The sequence below is a fragment of the Amaranthus tricolor genome, chromosome 10 (genome assembly GCF_026212465.1).
Source record: "Amaranthus tricolor cultivar Red isolate AtriRed21 chromosome 10, ASM2621246v1, whole genome shotgun sequence".
NCBI classification, from domain to species: Eukaryota; Viridiplantae; Streptophyta; class Magnoliopsida; order Caryophyllales; family Amaranthaceae; genus Amaranthus; species Amaranthus tricolor.
This window is the reverse complement of record NC_080056.1, coordinates 20,004,634-20,028,735: the sequence shown is the minus strand read 5'-3', so window position 1 is coordinate 20,028,735 and position 24,102 is coordinate 20,004,634. Positions and strand designations below refer to the sequence as shown.

At 33.0% G+C, this 24,102-nt stretch overlaps 1 pseudogene; it reads right to left on the bottom strand.

The window, feature by feature from the left end:
- Positions 1-11,404: 11,404 nt before the first annotated feature.
- On the bottom strand, positions 11,405-21,309 carry LOC130825387 (major allergen Pru ar 1-like; annotated as a pseudogene).
- Positions 21,310-24,102: the final 2,793 nt, after the last annotated feature.

Here is a 24,102-nt window from a genome sequence, read left to right as displayed (position 1 = left end):
ACAATGCTAGAGTTAGAGCCGTCTTATTTATTTTTAGGCCCCAGAGCAAAAGAAGAAATAGAGCTCCTAAGAGTTTAAGGCTGCATTGACCACAAAAACATTTGTATTGATCGCGATATTCTTTTTTTTTTTTGATATTTAAACTACTTTATAAAAAAACTACTAAGTACTCATATTATTTAGCAAACAATGTAACTTATATCTAAATTTAATTCAAATTAATATTACTTACTCCGTCAAAAATATCACTTATATACATAAAAATATGTTCTTTGAGCCCTAAAAAATTCGTGGCCCTGGGCGGTAGCCCGCTTTACTCTTGCTAATCGACCGCCATGCTAGATATCATTCTGCTGAATTGATCGCAACTAAGTTAATATAATGCTACTCTACAACGTTAAAAAAACGTTAATATAATGCTAAAATGTCTCTGTTGAATCAAGAGCCAATTCTCATGACCTTGGTGATGGGTTTGATCACTTGATTGGCCATGCCTTATCTTGCACTCTAGAGAGTGAAGATGTGAGGAACATTTGCTATGGAGGATTGAGATTTGGATCACTTCATGAAGGGATCAAGGTGGATGATCAAGGGTGTCTTAATGAAGGTAAGGCACGAAGATTGGGAGGGTTTGAAGACTGCTCGAGTGGTTGAGCATGATTGGCTCGGTCGAGCCTTAATGTAGCAGCAAGGCAGTAGCTTCAAACCATCCACTTGCCTGGTCGAGCATAGCCCGCTTGGTCGAGCGAGGCCCAGTGCACAAGTTCAGCGACCTACTGTTTTGTTTCGGGATTTTGTGGGCTTTAAGCCCTTTTGTCCTAGGTTTGTCTGATATGTTTTAGGGCTATATAAGCAGTCTTAGAACATCATTAGGGTATTAGAGAGGCACATACAAGATTGAAAGCTAGGGTTCACACCATAAGAGTTCCTTATTCTTGTATGTGCATGTTTGTGTGAGATTGAGTTAAAGGTTCGATCTTTATCTTGAGAGAGTGTTCTCAAGGATTTGAAAGGTAAGTCATTAATGTATTGTTGATTATATTAATGATAAGATACTTGTTTTGAGGGGGAGGTATCCATAGATACCTTATATTTCTTGTGTTTTCTCATCTCCATTGTTGTGCTCTATTTTTGGTGTTTTCTTTGCACTTTGTATTTGTGTTTGTTTTTTCACCATTGCCATAGCCCATTCACTACAGTCTCACCTAAAATCTAAAGTAAGAGCAATTAGAGTAATATTGAATTATTTATTAGAATTAGAGCATGTTATTATTTTATATAAACTTTAAGTATAGTAGAACGTGAAAACTTATTCGTAACAGCCAGTCTCTTTGAGAGACATCTCTCAAGCCCATCCCATTTAACCTTAATGTTCACTTATTGTATTCTTAATGCCTACTTATATTTTCCTTAACGCTTCAAAAGAAATACTGAGATGGAGACATTCTGTCGCCGATCTTGGCTACGGGATGGGAGAGTCCCGTCACCAAGGTTGGCTACGGGCATTTCCGTCTCCTTTCAGTCTCCATCCTGTCCTGAATCTTGGCTACATGCATTTTTCGTCTCCATCTCGTAGCCATCTTGTCCCTAAAGTCGGCTACGAGCATGTTTCGTCTCCATCTCGTCGTCATTAATATTATATTGATTCCGATGAAGAAAATTAAATCTGTAGCATCTTTTGTATTTGTATTATTTCACTAGTGGAAAAAACGTATCTGCTGCGTGTCATTTGCTGCGTTTTTTTATATACATAGCAATAAATAGGAAAAATAGTTTAGAAAAAAAACCTATTAAATGCTGCGGTTTCTTCGTTGCCCGCAGCAAATAAGCATTGAAGAACTCAAACGCTGCGGTTCTTTGTGATCCTGCAACACATAAGACAATCAATTGCTGTGGTTTCTACTACGCCCGCAGCAGATAGTCTGTTTAATGAATTTAAAAACCACCTTTTAATGTTCCATTCTTCATAAAACTATAGTATATTGTTTCATAAACACACGAAAAACCCACGCACGAATAGTTTCCCTCCATTGTTCAAGCTTCTTTTTCTTCTTCAAGCTTCAATTTTTTTTCAAACCCACAAAATTTCGACATCTTCGTGCATTTCTTCTTCTTCCTCCACTGTTCCTATTGTCTTCAAATAACCCACGAAAAAAATTTGCTTTAAACCCACGAAAAAAATTTGCTTCTTCTTCCTATTGTCTACATTCTTCTTCTGCTTCTTCATTTGCTTTAAGAACCCACGAAAGAGTTCAAGGTATTTCGATTTTATTTGGTTTTTATTTTTTATTTTATTTTTTCTTTTGAAAAATGGTTACAATTACTAATGTTGTTTTTCTTGTTTCATTGTAGGTCACATTGTAGCTATTCTTCATCTAGATACACAAGGTAATTTCTTTTGATACCAATTTTCATTGTTTTTAAAATTTTTAGGGTTAAATGATGTTGTTTATTATTTATAGTTTAATTTAAATGTGATTTTATTTAGAATGTATTAATTGTTAATATTACATTTGTCCAAGTTTATATTATTAGTATGTTAATTATTTTGTTTTATATGCATGAATATTAATAAGAATGTTAATTAATTAGTTGTTCAAATTTATGAATGTGATTTTATTTTTATTGTTTTTATATGATGTTAGTTTTAGTTGTTAGTATGAATTTTATTAATGGTCATTAGAATAAACATAATTTGAACAATTTTTAAAAAGTTGTATTATTATTAGGGTTAATTAGGGTTAAAACAATGTTGTTATTAGAATGTACATATTTTTTGAACAATTTATAGATTATGAAGGTTAATTATTGTAAATTAGGGTTAAATGAATGAATATTACTAAATTTGTGGTTAAGTATATATGTTAAAAGCTGTGTATTAATTTTGTTTTGAATTAATTAATCACACTAATTAGCATGACAAAAGATCGTTCTTGGATGTATGGAAGCATTGAGTCATCGGAATTTATTAATGGGGTATTAGAATTTTATAGTATTGCGGTTGAACATCAAGTTAGGATTGGGGGAGATGGTTTTTATTGCCCATTGGTTTTTAAGTGTTTTTGGCACTTTTGTGCGAAAAGTAGCTCAAACTTGGTTTGTTTTGCTCGAAACTTGGCACACAACACTATTTGGTATATATTATTGTGTTGAAGTGGTTAGAATTGTAATTCATAGTCATATGCTAGACATTACGTGTTAAGTTGCAATTTTATGGGTTTTTAAGTGTTTTTGACACTTTTGCGTATAAAGTAGCCCAAACTTGGTTTGTTTTGCACGAAACTTGGCACACAAATCTATTTGGTATATATTATTGTGTTGAAGTAGTCAGAATTGTAAATCATAGTCATATGCTAGAAATTACGTGATAAGTTGCGATTTTATGCGTTTTTAAGCTTTTTTGACACTTTCGCGCATAAAGTAGCTCAAACTTGGTTTGTTTTGCACGAAACTTGGCACACAATACTATTTGGTATATATTATTGTGTTGAAGTGGTTAGTATTGAAAATCATAGTCATATGCTAGAAATTACGTGTTAAGTTGAGATTTTATATGTTTTTAAGCTTTTTTGGCACTAACATCTATTTTCTATTAGTGCTTTCGACAACCTTCTAATTCCGTTGATTGCGGGTACTACACTCTGAAATACATGGACGATATTTTAAAATCCGTGAAGGAGGTTGGATTCGAAAATATAGATGCTGTAAGTATTTGTTACGTTTTTATTTTATAATATATATATACATATATATATATATATATATATATATATATATATATATATATATATATATACATATATATATATATATATATATACATATATATATATATATATATACATATATATATATACATATACATATATATATATATATATATATATATATATATATATATATATATATATATATATATATATATATATATATATATATATATATATATATATAGACACACACACACACACACACACACATATATATATATATAAATATATATATATATATATATATATATATATATATATATATATATATATATATATATATATATATATATATATATCACTACAAAAAACTCTTGAATTAGCGATGGAAAAATTGCAAGGGGAAGAGTTGGTCGTCCATGGCGAGGACAAGGCGAGAGAACGTTTGGTCGCCAATTGAGAAAGTTCGATAGCGACTGGAAAGGTCGTCGCTAGCAGGTCGCCAACAGCCATTTTTCCTTTTCTTTTTTTTATTTTTCTACCTGGTGACGGATTGTCTCGTCGGAATTTCGTCGCCAAGAAAGACGGTACTTTTTTATTTTTATTTTGATGCATGGTGACGGGTGTAGTTTGTCGCCCCTTGGTCACAAAAAAAACCGTGAATTTGGTTTTATTTTTTTTTAAATGAAGGCGACAGTTCTGTTGGTAGCCCTTTGGTCACCATGTTTTTGAATTTGAATTTAAAAGTGGCGATGGGTTTGTAATCGCCGTGTTGTCGCCATGTTTTCTTTAAATAGGCTGTAGAATTGTTGTGCATCGTATATTTCGGAAACTAAAGAATTAGAAGAGGTTAGTGATTTTCTTATTCTATTATGTAGCTTGTTTTTTAATCTTTATATGAGTTGTTTTTATTTATTTTTATTATTTGTATTTAATTTCTATTGTCATTAATTTGATTTAATTTTATTATTTGATTAGTACATATTTTATTTCCTTTGTTATTTACTTGAGTTTGTTATATTTTTTATTATTTTATTATTTATTTTTATTGACATTAGTTTGTTTTAATAATTTTTATTAGAATAATTATATTATTATCATATATTGTTATTTTCATTAACTTACTTTACTAATCAGTTGAATAATTTTGTCATTATATTATATATAGGTGTTAAAAATGAATTTTAGGCAAGAAAAAAATTGGATGTACAACCGACGAAAAAATGGAAAGTTTAGTTTAAGATTTATGAGAGGGTTGGAAGAGTTTTTAGATTTTGCTCGTACAAAAAGCTTGAGTTCTGAGATTAGATGTCCTTGTAAAAAGTGTAAAAATTGTTGTTATAAGGAAGCTGATGAAATAAGAGAACATCTAATGAGAAGGGGGTATGTTGAAAATTACTATGAGTGGGAATGTCATCAAAATACAAAGATAGGAACAACATCTGATGTTGTAGCGGTAGTGGGAGAGCAATCGTCAAACAATCCAAATCCATACTCACAGATGGTGCATGATGCAGTAGCTAGTGTATTTCCAGACACTTACCATCAGTTTCTTCCCTCCCAGTATGATGTAGTGTCAGTAGATAATGAACCACCGGTACACGTTGACGAATATCCAAACCCTCAGTGTCGACAGTTCTTTAAAATGTTAAATTCTATAAATATTCCTTTATTTGAAGGTTGTAAAAATCACACCAAGATGTCTATTATTGGTCGACTTACAAACCTGAAGACAGACCATCGTCTCACTGAGAGGTGTTACGACGATATTTGTGCTATTGTGAACGAAATGTTACCAGAACAGAATACGATGGTAAACAACTTCTATGAAACGAAAAAACAAATAGCTGCCCTTGGATTACCCGTTGACAAGATAGATTGTTGTCCTAACGGATGTATGATATATTGGGGGAATAATGCGAATGCAACTTGCTGTTATATTTGTGAAACTTCTAGAAGGAGAAGAAACAGTAAAGGCGATAAGGTTTCGTGGAAGCAATTTCATTATTTCCCCTGGGCCCCAGATTACAAAGATTGTATGCTTCAGAGGCAGCAGCTAGGCATATGAGGTGGCATGCAGAGCACCGCACTAAATATGGAGAGATGATACATCCGTCCGATGCTGAAGCGTGGTTGACATTTAATGACATGCATCCAGACTTTGCAATGGAGACTCGAAATGTGTTGCTTGGTCTGTGTACAGATGGTTTTAACCCCTTTGGAAGTTCCAGTCAACAGTATTCATCGTGGCCTGTCATTTTAACACCATACAATCTTCCGCCATGGATGTGCATGAAGAAGCCGTATATGTTCTTGACCGTGATTGTCCCTGGGCCGAGTTATCCAAAGCACAACATTGACTTATATCTTTAACCACTAATACAAGAGCTGAATATGTTGTGGGATGAGGGCATTTGTACATTTGATGTGTCAAGAAAGGAGAATTTCCAACTACGAGCAGCTTTAATGTGGATGATCAATGACTTTCTAGCTTATTCGATGTTGTCCGGGTGGAGTACTGCGGGCCGATATGCTTGCCCTTACTACATGGATGATTCACAAGCCTTCTACCTTACGCATAGCAAGAAGGTCTGTTGGTTTGACTGTCATAGAAGGTTTTTAGATAGAAGTCATCTCTATAGGAGAAATAGAACAGATTTCAGATCAGGCATTGTTGGGAAAAGAGATCCACCTATTATTCGGACTGGACATGAATTGCTTGATGAATTAGATCAGTTTGGTTTTTTGTAGAGAAGAATGTTTTTGATAACATTTTCAACACTTTGTTGTGTGTGCCAAGTAAAACAAAGGATCACATCAAGGGTAGACACGATCTGCGTGAACTTGGTATACGTTAAGAATTGCATCCTATAGGTTCATGTATTCTCAAACCTTTATAGAATTGATAATTAATAATAATAATTCATGTAACATGTTATTAAGATTATATACAGGTACGTCTATTCCTAAAGCTTCCTATACATTAAATGGACAACAGACATGTGCTTTGCTTCAATGGTTGAAGAGTATTAGATTTCCCGATGGTTATGTGTCCAATATGGCAAGGAATATTAACATGGCAAAGCCTCAATTGTTCGGCATGAAAAGTCACGACTGTCATGTTTTCATGCAACGCTTAATTCCAATTGCATTCAGAGAATTGCTACCGGTGAAGGTTTGGGAAGCTCTTACCGAATTGAGCTTATATTTTATTAGTTTGATAACCATAAAGCTATGTATGGAGGATTTGAGGAAGATGGAAGCAGATATTCCGGTTATCATCTGCAAACTAGAGACTATCTTTCCGCCCACATTCTTTGATATCATAGAACACCTTCCTACCCATTTGGCATATGAGGCTAGGAATGCAGGACCGGTCCAATACAGATGGATGTATCCATTTGAGAGGTATATAAATCATATGTAATTAATTTTTTCATTATTCTACCGGTGAACTAATTTTTCCGTATAGGTACCTTAGACATTTGAAACTGAATGTGAAAAATAAAGCTCATGTTGAAGCGTCGATATGCAACGCATATTAAACCGAGGAAGCATCGCATTTTGTTTAACATTATTTTGAGCCACATGTGCGATGCAGGGTCAGAGACCTTCCTAGGAATGATGATGGAAGTTACAACAATATTGTAACTGGTGTATTCACAATCTTCAGTCATCCAATAAGATTTCATGGAAAAGGAAAAACATATATTTTGGATGAAAGAGATTACGAGATTGCACATAGATACGTGTTAATGAACTTTCCAAAGGTGGATGTATTTGTATCTGAGTTTAAAAGTTCAATTCAAAGACATCAATCGAATTGGTCAAGTCAGAGGATTGAAGCGTTTGTGCAAGAGAATTTTACAAATGCGTTCAGAAATGCAGTATGTTGTTCATCTATTACGTTAATTATTATGTATGTATGTCAGTATTACGTTAATTAAATTCAAAAAGTTATTTCCATTTATCTGACGGGCAAGACAAGGATCATTCGATAACCGAGTGAATAGTGACATTTTGAAGCAGATCACTGAAGGACCACTTACACATGCTCGGAGTTACAATGTCTATTACACAAACGGATATAGATTCCATATAGTACTTCATGCATCAAATAAATTAGCAGACAATAGTGGAGTGTGCGTCAAAGCTGCTGACAACAGTCGTGACTAAGAAGATTTTTATGGGCAATTGCTTGAAATTGTGGAGGTTGAATACCCGGGGATGCCTATCAAAAGAGTAACGTTGTTCAAATGTCATTGGTATGACCCAACTACTACTGGAAATAGCCGCGAAACAAATATTCATAAACGATATAAATTATTTGACATTCATCAAGGTCGCTCGTAACGTTTATATGATCCATTTGTGTTGGCAAGTCAAGCATGTCAAGTATATTATCTTCCATATCCAAGTACAAGACAAAATTTAAAAGACTGGAGAGTGGTTTGCAAAGTCAAATAAAATAAATTTGACAAAGAAGTAGAACAGGAATCCAAAGATGTTGCTTTCCAAGAAGAAAATAGGGACCGTATTGAAATTGAAGATGTTTCCCAAACACCGCTTCTTGATCCATCTGGCGAAATTGTTCAACAGGTGCATGATAATGACGAAGATACTGAAGAAGATGTGGATCTTGTACTGTCAGAAAACGAACAATCCGAAGATGAAGATTTTGAGAACGACGACTATTTTAGTGATGAAGATTAATTTAATTATTTATATGTAATTATTTAATATTTTGTAATATTTAATACAATTTTATAATAATCCTCTGAATTATTAATATTTTGTTGTAATAATAATAATAACAACAACAACAAAATAATAAATATATATCAAAAATAATTATAATAACAATACTAATAATAAATAAAAACAGTGTTAATAATAATTATTATTATTATGATTTTATCGATAATAATAATAATAATAACAATAACAGTAATAATAATGATGATGATGATAATAATAATAATAATAATAATAATAATAATAATAATAATAATAATAATAATAATAATAATAATAATAATAATAATAATAATAATAATAATAATAATAATAATAACAACAACAACGGTAGTAATAATAATAATACTGCAGCCGATTTTTTCCCACTGCAGCACGCAAAGGTTTTCATTATCGAGGTGTTGGCGACGAACCAGCGACCGACAAGCTGGTCGCCCGCTTGAAAAGTCAAACTGACTGGTCTTGTCATTGCATGCAGCGACGAACCAACGACCAACTTTCTCGTCGCCTTACTGAAAAGTGAAACTGTTTAGTCTTGTCATTGTAGTTGGCGACGAACCAGATGAAAAATCCGTAATATGATGCCCTAATTCCTCATTTGCTACGACTCTATCCTCATTTTACATACTTCTTCATTTTCCTTAGGCAAAAAAATCACTCACACAAAACCGCCACCAGAGATGGCGGTTTAGGCAAAAAGCAAAAACCTGTGGTCACATAAAACCACCATCTCAGGTGGCGTTTTACCTATACCTATAAAATAAAAAAATAAATTAATTTTTACATCAAAACATAACCGCCACGTGAAGAACCGTTTTTCCTTTTATTGTAAACCGCCATCTAAAGTGGCGTTTAAAAAGGCAACTGTTCTATGTGGACAACACATTGGAAATTACTTTTCCCTACTGCATTGTAACACTCCGTAATTTATCGGGTTTAGAAATAAGTAGAACATAAAAAAATAAAGAATATTAAATTATACCATTTTATATAGTTAATTATAAGAAATAAAGTAAGTTTAATTTTAACGGTAACAAGTTTTATCGCGTACGATGTTATCGCGTGACGTTTCTTTGCGGTTTTAACAAAAGTATAATAATTACTTAATTAATTTTTAAAAAAATTATAATGGAAGGGAGGTGAAGGGGCTGCCGGTTTTGGAGGGTATGGGAGGAGTCTTGTAACTCCTCTCATAATGGTGTAATTAGGATTAATTAGGTTGGTCCTTAATTTCCCTATTAATCCAAAACATCGTTTCTATTCCTCACATTTCAAAACCTCAAGTGAACAAAGAAAAAAATCAGAAAAATCTTTCTCTTCCTTGTGCTCTTGTTTTCGTCATTCCGAACAAAAAAAAAAATTGTTCTCTTGTTTTTGTCATTCAACCTTTTGATCAAAGGGGTAAGTTTAATAGAATTGCTAATTGTAGATTTTATATACAAGGTTTTCTAAGATGAATTATATTTTATGTATGATGATATCCTATGACTTTGAGGAGGATTGAGTATATTTTTATGTAATTTTCTGTAACAATCCTTTAATAAACCTTATTTTGTTAAAAGGATTAAGTTATGTTCTTGATTTATATTCTTTAACAAAGTTTAAATTTGTTATAAGAATTGAGTTTTGTAGATATTCAAATAAATTTTTTTATTGTTTAAATTTCTCTAACTAAATTTCAATTTGTTAGTACAAATTAAATTGGTATGGATTAAGTTATGTAGTCATCTAAGCGTTTAATAATCCTTTAGCAAAATTTGATTTGTTAGAAAGATTGTGTTATATATATATATATATATATATATATATATATATATATATATATATATATATATATATATATATATATATATATATATGTATATATATATATATATATATGTATATATATATATATATATATATATGTATATATATATATATATATATATATATATATATATATGTATATATATGTATATATATATATATATATATATATATATATATATATATATATATATATATATATATATGTATATATATATGTATATATATATATATATATATATATATATATATATATATATATGTATATATATATATATATGTATATATATATATATGTATATATATATATATATGTATATATATATATATATATATATATATATATATATATATATATATGTAGATATATATATATGTATATATATATATATATATATATATATATATATATATATATATATGTATATATATATATATATGTATATATATATATATATATGTATATATATATATATGTATATATATATATATATATATATATATATATATATATGTATATATATATATATATATATATATATATATATGTATATATATATATATATATATGTATGTATATATATATATATATATATATATATATATATATATATATATATGTATATATATATATATATATATATATATATATATATATATATATATATATATATATATATGTGTGTGTATATATATATATATATGTGTGTGTGTGTGTGTGTGTGTGTGTGTGTGTGTGTGTGTGTGTGTGTGTGTGTGTGTGTGTGTGTGTGTGTGTGTGTGTGTGTGTGTGTGTGTGTGTGTCTTGATATTTTTTTTAAAGGGTAATTTGGATTTATAATTCTCTATAAAATTTAATTTGTTAAGAGAATTAAGTATTTAATTTAGTTATCATAATTTATGAAATTTCAAGTCTCTTGAAAGATTTTGTGAATGTGTTCTTGCTAGAATTATTTTGGTCATGAGATTTAAAAGAAAAGGGGGTGATAATGTATATATAAAATAATAATAATGATGAATTTAAAAAAATATATATGTATATGTATTGGGGCAGCAGCTGATCTGCCTCGTTAAAGGTGCCGACCCGGAAACGTTAGTTGTTTTCCGTTGTTTTGTGCACCGTTGCGTTAAAAACTCGTTGAACGCTTAAAATAATTAAAAATAGTAAATGGATGTTAGAAATTACAAAAATTGGTACCCAAGATAATTGACGCGTTCCGAACGCAATGCCGAAGTCGGATTTTTCGTTTGCATTTTCTAATCTTTCCGAAATGGCCGTTAAAGTTTCTGGTCAGAATGTGAAATTTGGAACCTTTGAGAATTGGATATAAACAATTAAAAATCATCTAGTCTTAGTGATATTTTGGCGTATGGAGTGGATTAAATGTGTAAACACGTCCTAATACGTGATCGTTTTGTGTGTGTGGTATTTAGGACCTCGATTCATAAGAGGGCGAACTTTCTATCGTGCTTGAACTTTGTTGTTGCAGCGCTTAAAGGTACACACTTAGACCATACTGTTTATGTGGTTGTGCAAGTAGTGTTGTTTCACTTCTAATCGAGGCATTGTAAATCACATAAGGATTAGACACCTCAAATAATTTGAAAGAAATTAATTTTGAAATTGAGAATTTATGTGTTTGTCACCCAAAGGGGTTGACGTTTGGTTATATTGTGTTACCCAAAGGGGTTAATGAATTGGTTTGGATTATTATACTTATTGTTCCCATGGCAGTTTTGGATCATTACGGTCACCATGGGGGTATGCATACTTTAGCCTTTGACGACCCGAACAAGACGGGCAACGTCTTAGGTCGGTGGTTGCCTTGGGATTAGCTCTCCCAAGTGTATTCCTCCAAAAATATTCTAATTTATACTTGAACGACCCGAACAGGAGGGGCAACGTTACAAGTTAGAATTATCTAATGATGAATGGTTTATACTTGAACGACCCGAACAGGACGGGCAACATTACAAGTTGGGTTTTATTAATAATAAATGTATTAGAGCCTATGCATGGTAGGATGAACATTTTGCTTGTATTCAACCTGATTGATAATTGTATGATGTCTCTGACGTGTATTGGTTTGTTTCTTTGGAACCTACTGTGTGTTGTCTTACGACGACTAGTAGGTTGATTGCAGGTGGGGCCTGGAGTGAGATCTCAGTTTAGAACCCGTAATTATCAAGACTGCTATTATCTTTTGAATTAGATTATGAGTAGCAATAAATTCTGTATTTAAGTACCAGGCGATTGTGTAGTTTTCTTTTCGCTTCCGCTATTTCAATTAGTTGGTTTAGAGGCCTTTAGGCTCTTGAGTTGTATGTAACAGACTTCCGCTGACTTGTTGTTTTATTTCTTTTCGCTTGAGTTTGTTTTCTATCTTAGTTATATTCCTTTATCGATGGGACACTGACGATTCAAGTAGAGATGGTTCTTTTGTGTCCGCTATATGAACCGGGATCATGTTTTCATATGATTGCCCGAGTCTCTTGAACCGGGCCATTACATGCATAGAATGAGAATTATTATCCCAACCAACCTTATTTATGGAAAAGATTATTGTTAATACTGAATAACACTCCCTCTATTCACCTAACGACCTATTTGGTAGGTGGTAATAAACAGTAGTAATAAGAATGAAAAACTAGTATAATTTTAGTTGAAAAATCTTTTGGTTACTTTGATGGTTATGCTTGTAAACATCTTATTTTCTTGATGAAATTCATTCCGATGCATTATCGTTTGGAGAGGTGGTATAAAGTGGTAATGAAAATTTGTAAACAAAAAAACTTTTTTGTGATCAAAATTTCATTACCATTGGAATGATACGAAACTTTTGATGAAATTTTACACTATAAATTATTCTCATTACCACCATTTAATACCACAAACCAAATGGGCCGTAAGTGTTTTATTTTGGTCGAATCATCCTAAATATCTCATTCAATTTTGAGTATGTTAACTTATTAATTTAGTCTTACTAAACTTAATTTGTTCACACCTTTACACCTGCTTTACCCATTTTACATTTATTAAAATTTAAAAGCACCACACTGTTTTTTCACACATGGTCTGATTTGATGAGCTAAAAAATGATAAAAAGTTCAATTAAACACATTGGATGAATAGGAGGGTGTAAAAGAATAATAAAACATAAAAACAAACAAACTAGTTGTAACGTTTGTGTTTAGGTACTCTCCGGTAATTGATTCATCTACAAGTAGATCTAAGTTACTTACATAAAAAGCAGCTTAATGCAGCAGGTAGCGGCTAATACTATCACATTGTAATTTCATATGCATTCATTTGTCACTAACACACTGCTAAAACCTGTCTTTGCATGGTTATCCGCATATATTCAGAAAAACAAAAAATCAGATTATTTAGACTGTAAACAAGATTAAATATTAAAATTATTGTTTGGTCCGATTTGATTTTGATTTAAATCAAATTTTATTCACCCTGATCATTATAAGTGATCATTTAAGACCAAACTTAAGAAGTGGAGTATAGAAAACTATTTCTCACATTTTGATTCTTCATTTTACAAATAAAATTCTGTCAAAATTTCCTCAAAATTTCTTAAATTACTTTAAAATGTCGAAAATAGGAGATTTTTAACCCTGGATTTACCCTTGCGCGCAAAGTAGCAATTCCGTTCTCGATATAATCAAAGATTACTGTAGTTGGTGGCTTCAATTTACAACTAATTATGGAGTATTATAATGAAATGATGGCTTAAATCACATTAACTACTTAATTATGTGATGTTTATTATAATATTTGCAATCACATGATAATCCAAAATAGCATTGATCTCTATTTTGTAAAAATAAGATTGTTTACAATTTGAACCCTCTAAATTTCTTAGGTCATGGCGATATATTTAGTCATTAAAATATATTGCATCAATTCTTTTGTAAAAATACTACTGATCAATATATTTCAAAGTATCTTTTAGTGAGTGTAATTTTAACTTATTGTTGCACAAAGCCGGATAAAATTTGAGGGGATTGATGGTAGTATTCTCGAATTAACTTCAAATTTTAATGTAAAAAAATAAAAAAGAATATTAATAATTTCACGTGTTATAGAGTAAAAAGTCAAATATATTTAACATGCCATAACCAAATCAAGTAAATTCAACACAAGTACACAACTTTGTATTAAGTAATAAACTGGGAATTAACTCACATAATTCTTTGTTGAGTACACACCTTAATTTATCAAGAGAAACTACAAGTGATGTAAATATGACAGTTCTTATTTAAAGTAGAACATTCTTTCAGTTGTTGATAGTATTTTTAAGCATAAATTTGAGGATTCTTGATAAGGAACTCTTCCACGGCTTTGTAAGTCATTATCAAGCTGTCAATGTCTCCCTTGACTATGTCATCGGTTTCACCGACAATGACATCTCCTTTTGTGTGAAAATGACTCACCATCTTATAATGACTTTCAGAATCATTCGATTCAATTTTAACTTCATAAACAACACATTCTATTAGGAACATTAGGCCATATATCTCGTGCATATATTCCAGGAGTATATTTAGTGATCTTGTGCATATTCTTAGGAGGACAATTAGCTACGTTAATTATGATAATATTGACTTACTTTGTTTAGGTCTAGCAGAGTAGGATGGTCGTACTCTATATATGTGATTCTCTCTCAAATTAATGGGCAAGCAAGTAATTCTTTGGCTTATCATGGTATCATGCTACATGTCTCAAAATTAAAACCTTTGTTTTCTTTATGATTTTCGACATTCTGTACAGCCATACAAGACCTTCTTGTTCCTCTCTCTGCAAATCTAAATACTTTTTTTTACGAACCCTTATCTCGTTTTACACAAGAATACAGAACGCCATTTTTTTCCTTCCCCTTCTGCTCTTCTGCAAATCAGTAACCCTTTTGCTCTTCTTCTTCTTTGTTCATTCGATTATGGGGGATCTATCTTCTCCATCACCATCTTTAAAAATTGCACCCAATTCACCATATTATTTAGGGCCTCAAGATCGACCCGATGATTTTATCACTCCTACTCGTTTGACTTTGGATAATTGTGATGCTTGGGCGGCCGATATTCAAACGGCTCTCGAATCTCGCCGGAAGTTTGAATTTCTAGACGGTACAATCACGGAGCCCTATCCTCCTTGCACCAAATCCGACTGGACCGCTCTCAATGCCATGTTAATTTCTTGGATTACAAATACCATAGATCCGACTTTGAAGGCAAATCTTTCAAAATTTCGTGAAGCCAAGCCGTTTTAGGATCATCTTCAACATCATTTTTCTCAAACAAATGGCCCAAGGATTCATCAACTCCGTCAATCTATTGCCAAATGTGAGCAAACTCGTTCTATGTCTGTGTCTTCCTATTTCGGTACGTTACACTCTCTTTGGCAAGAACTTGAGAAGCATGAACCTATAATTTCTTGCAATTGTTGTTCTAACTGTGTCGCTGGTCAATTACATGAGGCTCGCCGTAACTATTCTCGGTTTCATGATTTTTAATGGGCTTGTATTCTGAATTTTATGGTTCACTTCGAACGTATATATTTTCTCTTGATCCACCGCCCAGTCTCGATCGAGCCTATCACTTGGCAGTCCAGGAGGAACGTGTTCGTTCTTCTTCTGCCAACCCTGATGCGGTTCCTTACGAAGCCGTTGGCTTCGCTGTGCGTTATGGCTCCTCGCATAACAGGAGGCGTGGCTCGGCTTCATTCACTTTGCCTCGCTCTTCTTCATCTTCTTCTGGTCGTGGTCGTAATGTTGTATGTGGTAAATGTACCCGAAGTGGTCATGAAACTTCGAGTTGTTGGTCGGATCTTATTTGTGGTTTTTGTAAGAAGAAGGGTCACCCCGAGCATCGCTGCTTTGAATTTCAACGGCCTTCTTCCCACGCCCCTGCTGGACAGCCTTCTGACAATTTTGCAGGTGCTGGCCGTGGCCAGCCTCGGGCTTATGCTACTGCTGCCTCACCTTCTTCCGCTGTTGCTGCTGATTTTTCCTCTTCTATTGCCCAAGCTTTCACTCCAAAACAGTGGAAAACACTTTCTATTTCCGGTTTACTTGGTAACACTCACATAACTGCAAATAGATTTAGTGGTAAGTTTGATTCTTCTGCTTGGATAACTGACACTGGTGCTACGCATCATGTCACTGGTACTCTTTCTTGGTTATTTGATACTAGTACCACCGAGTGCCCAGTTGGCTTACCCAATGGTGAACATGTTCTTGCTACTTTGGTTGGTTCAGTTTATTTGTTGGACAATATCGTGCTGCATGGTGTTCTCTTTGTTCCATCTATGGATTGCAACCTAATTTCTGTTACGCAACTTATTGATAATTTACATGTTTTTGTTCACCTTGCTTCTATTGCTTGTGATATCCAGGACCACACGAGGAAGCTGATTAAAACGGGAGTTAGGAAGGATGGATTGTACTATTTCAGCCGTCCTGGGTTCATATCTGTTGTTGAGGCTTCCTCAAACTTGGAGTTGTGACATCGACGTCTTGGCCATCCTTCTGAAAAAGTGGTTAAGTTGCTTCCTCATATTTGTAGTAATAAAAGTCATTTAGCAAAAGGTTGTGAAGTTTGTTTTCGTGCTAAACATTCTCGAGATAGTTTTCCTTTAAGTACTAATAAGGCTTCTCGTATTTTTGAAAAGATACATTGTGATTTGTGGGGCTCGTATAGACATGTTTCGTCTAGCAGAGCTAGATATTTTTTGACTATAGTGGATGATCTTTCAAGAGCTATTTGGGTTTATTGAATGGATGATAAAGTAGAGGCGTTTTCCATTTTTATGACTTTTGTAGCTATGGTTGAACGTCAATTTTCCCAAACTATTAACATTGTTCAAAGTGATAATGGCACTGAGTTTAACTGCTTACATGATTATTTTAATGCCACTGGGATTTTGTTCCAAACTTCTTGCATTGGTACCCCTCAACAAAATGGCCAAGTTGAACGGAAACATAAACATATCTTGTGTGTAGCATGTGCTCTACGTTTTCAAGCTCAATTGCCCATTTATTTTTGGGGTGAATGTGTGCTAGCAGCTGCTCATTTGATCAATCATACCCCTACTCCCATTTTACGAAATAAAACTCCGTTCGAAATTTTGTTTCACAAACCCCCATCATTTGATGCTCTACGGGTTTTTGGTTGCTTGTGCTTCGCTCATAACCAACACACAGGGGGTGATAAGTTTGTTAGTCGGAGTCGGAAATGTCTTTTTGTTGGCTATCCTTTTGGGAAGAAGGGGTGGAGGTTGTATGATTTAGACTCAAAGAATTTTTTTTATCTCGCGAGATGTGAAGGTTTTCGAGGATATTTTTCCTTATGCTTCTCAGGATGTTAATATTGATCCCCATAATTTTCATGATGAAGTTGTCCATGATGATTTCAATGATGTTATTGTGACTGACTTTGGTGATGAAGCTGCGCATGACGAGTCCATGCCTTCACCCACACAACATTCTCAGCCCATTTCTTCCCCTCAAAACACGCAACCCACCACCTTGTTACAGCCCACCCAAGAAAGATACGATCCCTTGGACCCCACAAATCATCATCAAACATCCTCCATGTCTTCTGGGCCACATGATCCACCTGAATCTCCTTCTTTTGGGCCGCCAGATTCTGCTCACGTTCAACAAGATGAGCATGCTTCTAATTCCAGTTTTTCTACACATAATGATGACACTTCTCATGTTTCTTTGGGTAGGGGTTTACGGCAAAAGATTCCTAATGTACACTTCTCCTCCTCCTCCAATTCTAATTCCTCCTCAGGTACATCCTACCCTATAGCACATTACATTCATTGTGACAAATTTTCTGTGAATTATCAACATTTCCTTGCAGCTATTGTTAAGGCTCATGATCCCAAATCCTATAAAGAAGCTATGCATTATGTTGAGTGGCAACGATCTATGCAAGAAGAGATCAAAGTTCTTGAAGATAATGCCACGTGGTCTCTTGTTCCTCTTCCTCCTGGAAAACGTGCCCTTGGTAGTCAGTGGGTCTATAAGACTAAGTATTTTTCTACTGGAGAGGTTGAACGTCTCAAATCTCGTTTAGTGGTGCTTGGTAATCATCAACAAGCAGGGCTAGACTACAATGACACTTTCGCTCCGGTAGCCAAAATGACCACTATTCGAGCATTTCTAGCGGTTGCCGCTTCTAAGAACTGGGAGTTGCATCAAATGGATGTTCACAATGCATTTCTTCATGGTGATCTTCATGAGGAGGTGTATATGAAATTACCTCCTGGTTTTCACTCATCGGACCCTACTCTTGTTTGTCGTTTGCACAAACCTTTATATGGCTTGAAGCAAGCTCCACGGTGCTGGTTCGCTAAACTTGTTTCTGCTATGAAAAAGTATGGTTTCTTACAATCCTATTCTGATTATTCTCTTTTTACATACACTGTTGGGATTGTTCAGATTAATGTCCTGGTATATGTGGATGATCTCATTATTTCTGCCAACGATTTTGCTGCTCTCCATCTCTTTAAATCCTATCTTAGTGACTGCTTCAAAATGAAAGACTTGGGATCTCTCAAATATTTTCTGGGGATTGAAGCAGCTCGCAGTCCAATAGTATTGTTCTTGTGTCAACGGAAATACACTTTAGATTTTACTTCGGAGGTTGGCTTACTTGGTGCTAAACCCAGTCCGTCTCCTATTGAGCAAAATTATCGTCTTGGTCATGTCACCGGCCCGTTTTTCCATGATCCTGAGCAGTATCGTCGTCTTATCGGTCGTTTGATATACTTGACTGTGACTCGCCCTGACTTGGCTTATTGTGTTCATATTCTTTCTCAATTTATGCAAAAACCACGTTTGGAACACTGGGAAGCAGCTTTACGAGTTTTTCGATATCTAAAGGGTACCCTCGGTCAAGGCATTCTACTGCGTTCTGATAGTGACCTCACCTTGGTGGGTTGGTGCGATTCAGATTGGGTAGCTTAACCTCTTACTCGTTGCTCTCTTACTGGTTGGCTTGTGTTCTTAGGACAATCTCCTATTTCTTGGAAGACTAAAAAACAACAAACTGTTTCTCGTTCTTCCGCCGAGGCTGAGTATCGCTCTATGGCTGCTATTACTTGTGAGCTAAAATGGTTGAAGGCTTTATTATTAAGTCTCGGGGTTCATCACCCTAAGGCTATTCCTCTCTTTGTGATAGTCAATCGGCTTTGCACATTGCTCGTAATCCAGTCTTTCATGAGCGCATGAAACATATAGAGGTTGATTGCCATTTTGTTCGAGATGCCATTAGGGATGGTTTAATATCACCTTCTTATGTTCCCACTTCTTCTCAATTAGCTGATATCTTCACTAAGGCTCTTGGGAAGGCTCAATTTGACACTCTACTTTCCAAGTTGGGTATCTACGATCCTCCACCTTGAGGGGGATATTAGGAATATTAGGCCATATATCTCGTGCATATATTCCAGGAGTATAATTAGTGATCTTGTGCATCTTCTTAGGAAGACAATTAGCTACGTTAATTATGGTAAATATTGACTTATTTTGTTTAGGTCTAGCAGAGTAGGATGGCCATACTTTATATATGTAATTCTCTCTCAAATTAATAGGCAAGCAAGTAATTCTTTGGCTTATCACATTCTAATACGTCGCCTAACATATCACCTTCAAAATTATTCTTATCAAGCTCATTAATCTTGCCTTTCGCATACTTGTGTGGAATTTCTGAAAAATGCATTATCAAAAGTATAAGCATGTTCTATCAGTGGAATACTACCTAATATATCCCTGCTAATTTTCCCATAAAGATTTTTGACATTATTTATCAAATTACTTTTATTTTTTTTTTAACATATATGTAAAAATAAATCAAGTGAAATATTTTTTAATTCGTCTCAATATAAACTGTATTCATATTAATATTAGTTTTTAAAAATAAGTTGGAGAAACTCTTCCTAGAAGGTGGAACACCTTCTTTATACTGATGCAATAGATTGGCAATCAGTTTGTACATTGTACTGTTTTTGTCTAATGTTAAAATTTCATTATCCCAAAAAAAAAATATTATATTATGAAAAGTTTAATTAAGATGTTATAAAATAAATTAATACATTGACAAAAGTGCAATTTCAAATGAAACATCTAGAGGGATGGTAGGGATTATATAAAACAGCTAGTCTCTTGGGAGATCGTCTGTTTGAGAGAAGTATCTCAAACCCAGCCCATTAAAGATTAATTCTTACTTATCGTATTCTTAATGTATACTTACATTATCCTTAATGCTTACTTATTGTATACTTAATGCCTACTTTTATTATCTTAAATGTCTACTTACATCATTCTTAATGCCTACTTATAATATTTTTAAAAATATATAACGAGCTGGCCCAATTAAAATTAGTCTCTAAAAAAAAATCGTTTTTCACAAGAATTTGTGTATATAAAATTTATATATGCGCTAAAATTATATAAATTTATTAAAAGAGGTGATTCTAAAGGATTGGCAAAGGCCGGTGATTTTTTAAATAAATCCTTTTTGTTCATAAAATTCTTTTAATCTATTCAATACAAGACGTGATGCTGGACTATATATTTTTATGATAGAAAATTACATGCAAGTTTTTCTATTTATTTGTATAAGCAACTTGATATTCAATATTTGACTAAAAATTCCTAATAAATGAAAAATAAAGGGAAAAGAGTGAACTAACCTTGAGCAAAGTTATATTGTTTGACACAGCCAACAACAGTGGAATCAGCTTCAAGAAAGTGAATACTATTGATGACATCAGGTAACACCTTTGGGAAAATGTTATAATTATCAATGCACAGAGCCTTGAACAACCTTGCCGGAGCAGCAATGCTTGTTTCATCTAAGACATTGAATGTGTAGACACCCATTTCTACTAAATAATTAATAGAGTATGTATTAATTTTATAAAGATCGAGATTATAATGTTAATTAGAGTTTATGGTATGTTTCATACAATAATTATGAAATCTTACTTTGGTATTTATAGAAAAATAAACTTCCACCATTTGGGTTAAGCTGGTGTGTGAAATCAGTATGTGTACTGATACTTTATTAGCTGCCAATTTTGAGTCTACTTTGTTTGTCTTTACTTTTGAAATTTCTTGTTTTTCTAGAAAAAAGGTTAGAAAATTAATGGTATTTACATTTTTAATCCATTGTTAATAATGTCTCTAAATGCAAAAGGAGGATTTGAAAAGGACAATAACAAGCTTTTCCCTTCTCAGTCCCTTAATGAGGTCTATAAAGTCAAATTTGGAACACATTCAATGACAGTTTGTGGGTAATGTATACTCTCTCCTATTCAGCTTATCTGTCCTATTTTCTTTTAGGGTCAAGTCACTTTAAATGTCTCATTTATATTTTTAGTATGTACTTTTTACCCTTATGTCTTTACTTGACTTAACATATTTACATTTATGCCCTCATTAAACATAACTAATTTACCCCTCTTTGATGAGTTTTTTTGACTCCTATGATGATGAATGCTCTTCAGTTGAAACAGATCCAAAGTGGGGTGGAGAACTAGAGTCTGAGGGTGAACCCATTTACACTCCTGAGGTTGATATGTGGCCTGATCGTAAATATTCTTCTATTGATACTTATTTTTCTAATACTGATTGTGAGGATGAAGATTGGCTCGACAAACTTGGCCCATTTTCAAGTATGTTTCTGTTCTTGTGGTTGCGTTTTGACTTGTGATGATTTTTCGTTTTAGGGTTTTTTTTATGCATGATTTTCACATGCTCAATGATCTTTAAGTAAGAGCATTTTTTTGCCACTAAAAAATGAACAAAATATGGGGTTTGGATGGTTTTCCAAGACTTAAAGCGCTTAGATGTTCGTTTTTTGCTCAATGATTTCACAAAAATGAAAATTTTCTGAGGGTTTATTGAAACACAACCACTTTTTTTCGTAGTTGTAAGCATGAGTACAAATGTTTCATTTTAAACAACATAAAATTTTTTTACTTGTTGTTTAATCTGAAACATCCAATTTTCAAGATCTCAAAATTTGTCCAAAAAATCATGATTTGCTATGTTGACATGGTAAGTGTTTTCCTTTTCTATTTTGTTGTTTTGCTGTGTTGCTTGCTGTTCATTTTCGTACTTGCTATGTTGGTGTTCGTTGTTGTTGTTCCTCCCAAAAGGTTGTTGACTGTTATGCTTGATCTGGTCCTGTTCTTCTCAAAATGACGTTCAATCCTTTGTTTATGGTTGTTTTGTTCATCGTTGTTGCTCCCAAGAAACTTCCTCTCTATTATTCTTCTTGCTGTTGTGGTTCATTCTTGCTGTTGGATTTTTTGTTCATGCATTTGACTTGCTGTGGTGGTTATGTTGTTAGTGACATTAACTTGACCTTCTTCAATACCCCTGCATACTCTGTCATTTCCACCAATTGATTCATTGTCTATGAACTGATTTTTGTGAATAAATGTTGAAGAGAATCAACAACTAACTGTTTGTCCACATTTAGATAGTCAAGCAAAGTCCCTTCCCTACCTGCTTTGGTTTTGTTCATATGTGGGATATGATAGTCAATACCCCCTTACCTTTTCATGATCTCAATCATGCATGCTTGTAATGTTATGAACACAAATCTTAAACATTGAGGACTTAAATTGTCAAATGCATTACTCACAGCCATTAGTAATTGTGGTGCATTGTAGGTTGCTTTCTGATATTGCAAAGCCTGAATTGATCTAAACAATCCTAGGTCTAGTACATTCATGTCAAGAGAATTTGGTGGTTATTATACCAGTTCTATAAAAAAAAATCATCTTGCATTGCCTCCTCCACAAACTCTCTCACTAGTGGAAAAAACATCATTTGCTGAGGTTTTTTTGCCATTATTTGCTGCGGTTTTGGCCCCCAGCAATTGTGGTAGCAGAAAATGTCCTACTTTAAATGCTGCGATTAACAACCGCAGCAAATAAGAGCATTATTTGCTGCGGTCATGGGCAAAAACCGCAGCAAATAAGGGGGGTTATTTGCTGCGGTCATGTGTAAAACCGCAGCAAATAACCCCCCTTATTTGCTGCGGTTTTTGGCCAAACCGCAGCAAATACTCTATTTTTTTTTTCTTTTTATGTTTTATCCTTATAATAATGTAATAATAATACTAATAACAGTGATATCACATTAATCAACATTATAATAATGGAATAGTAATAATAAACTCTCGCTCGTATATATATATAATATAATATTATGTACGTACATATATATATATATATATATATATATATATATATATATATATATATATATATATATATATATATATATATATATATATATATATATATATATATATATATATATATATATATATATATATATATATATATATATATATATATATATATATATATATATATATATATATATATATATATACATTGTATAAAAAATAATCTATACTTAGTTTGAACATCTAAAGTGATTCCACTAATTACAATCAAGAATCCACTAATTAAAGTATAAAAAATAACAGTGATCCCAGTTAAACTTGAAGACTGCTGCAGAAAATCAAGAATCCTTTGGTCAATCTCTTTAAGCCCATCAACACTCATCTGCATTGAGACCTACAGAGGAAAAAAAATGATTAAAAACTGGAGTGGAAAGTGGAACACTTGACAGGAGGGATTTTAGGGATGAACACAGAAAAGGTAGCATGTATACCTTGTGACAGCACCCATAGATCTTCCCCAAAGACCTCCAAGACACAAATCTTTCAAGTTCCTGTAAGTCCAAAATCACTTGGGAATAAGATTCATCAAAGTTAAGGAAGA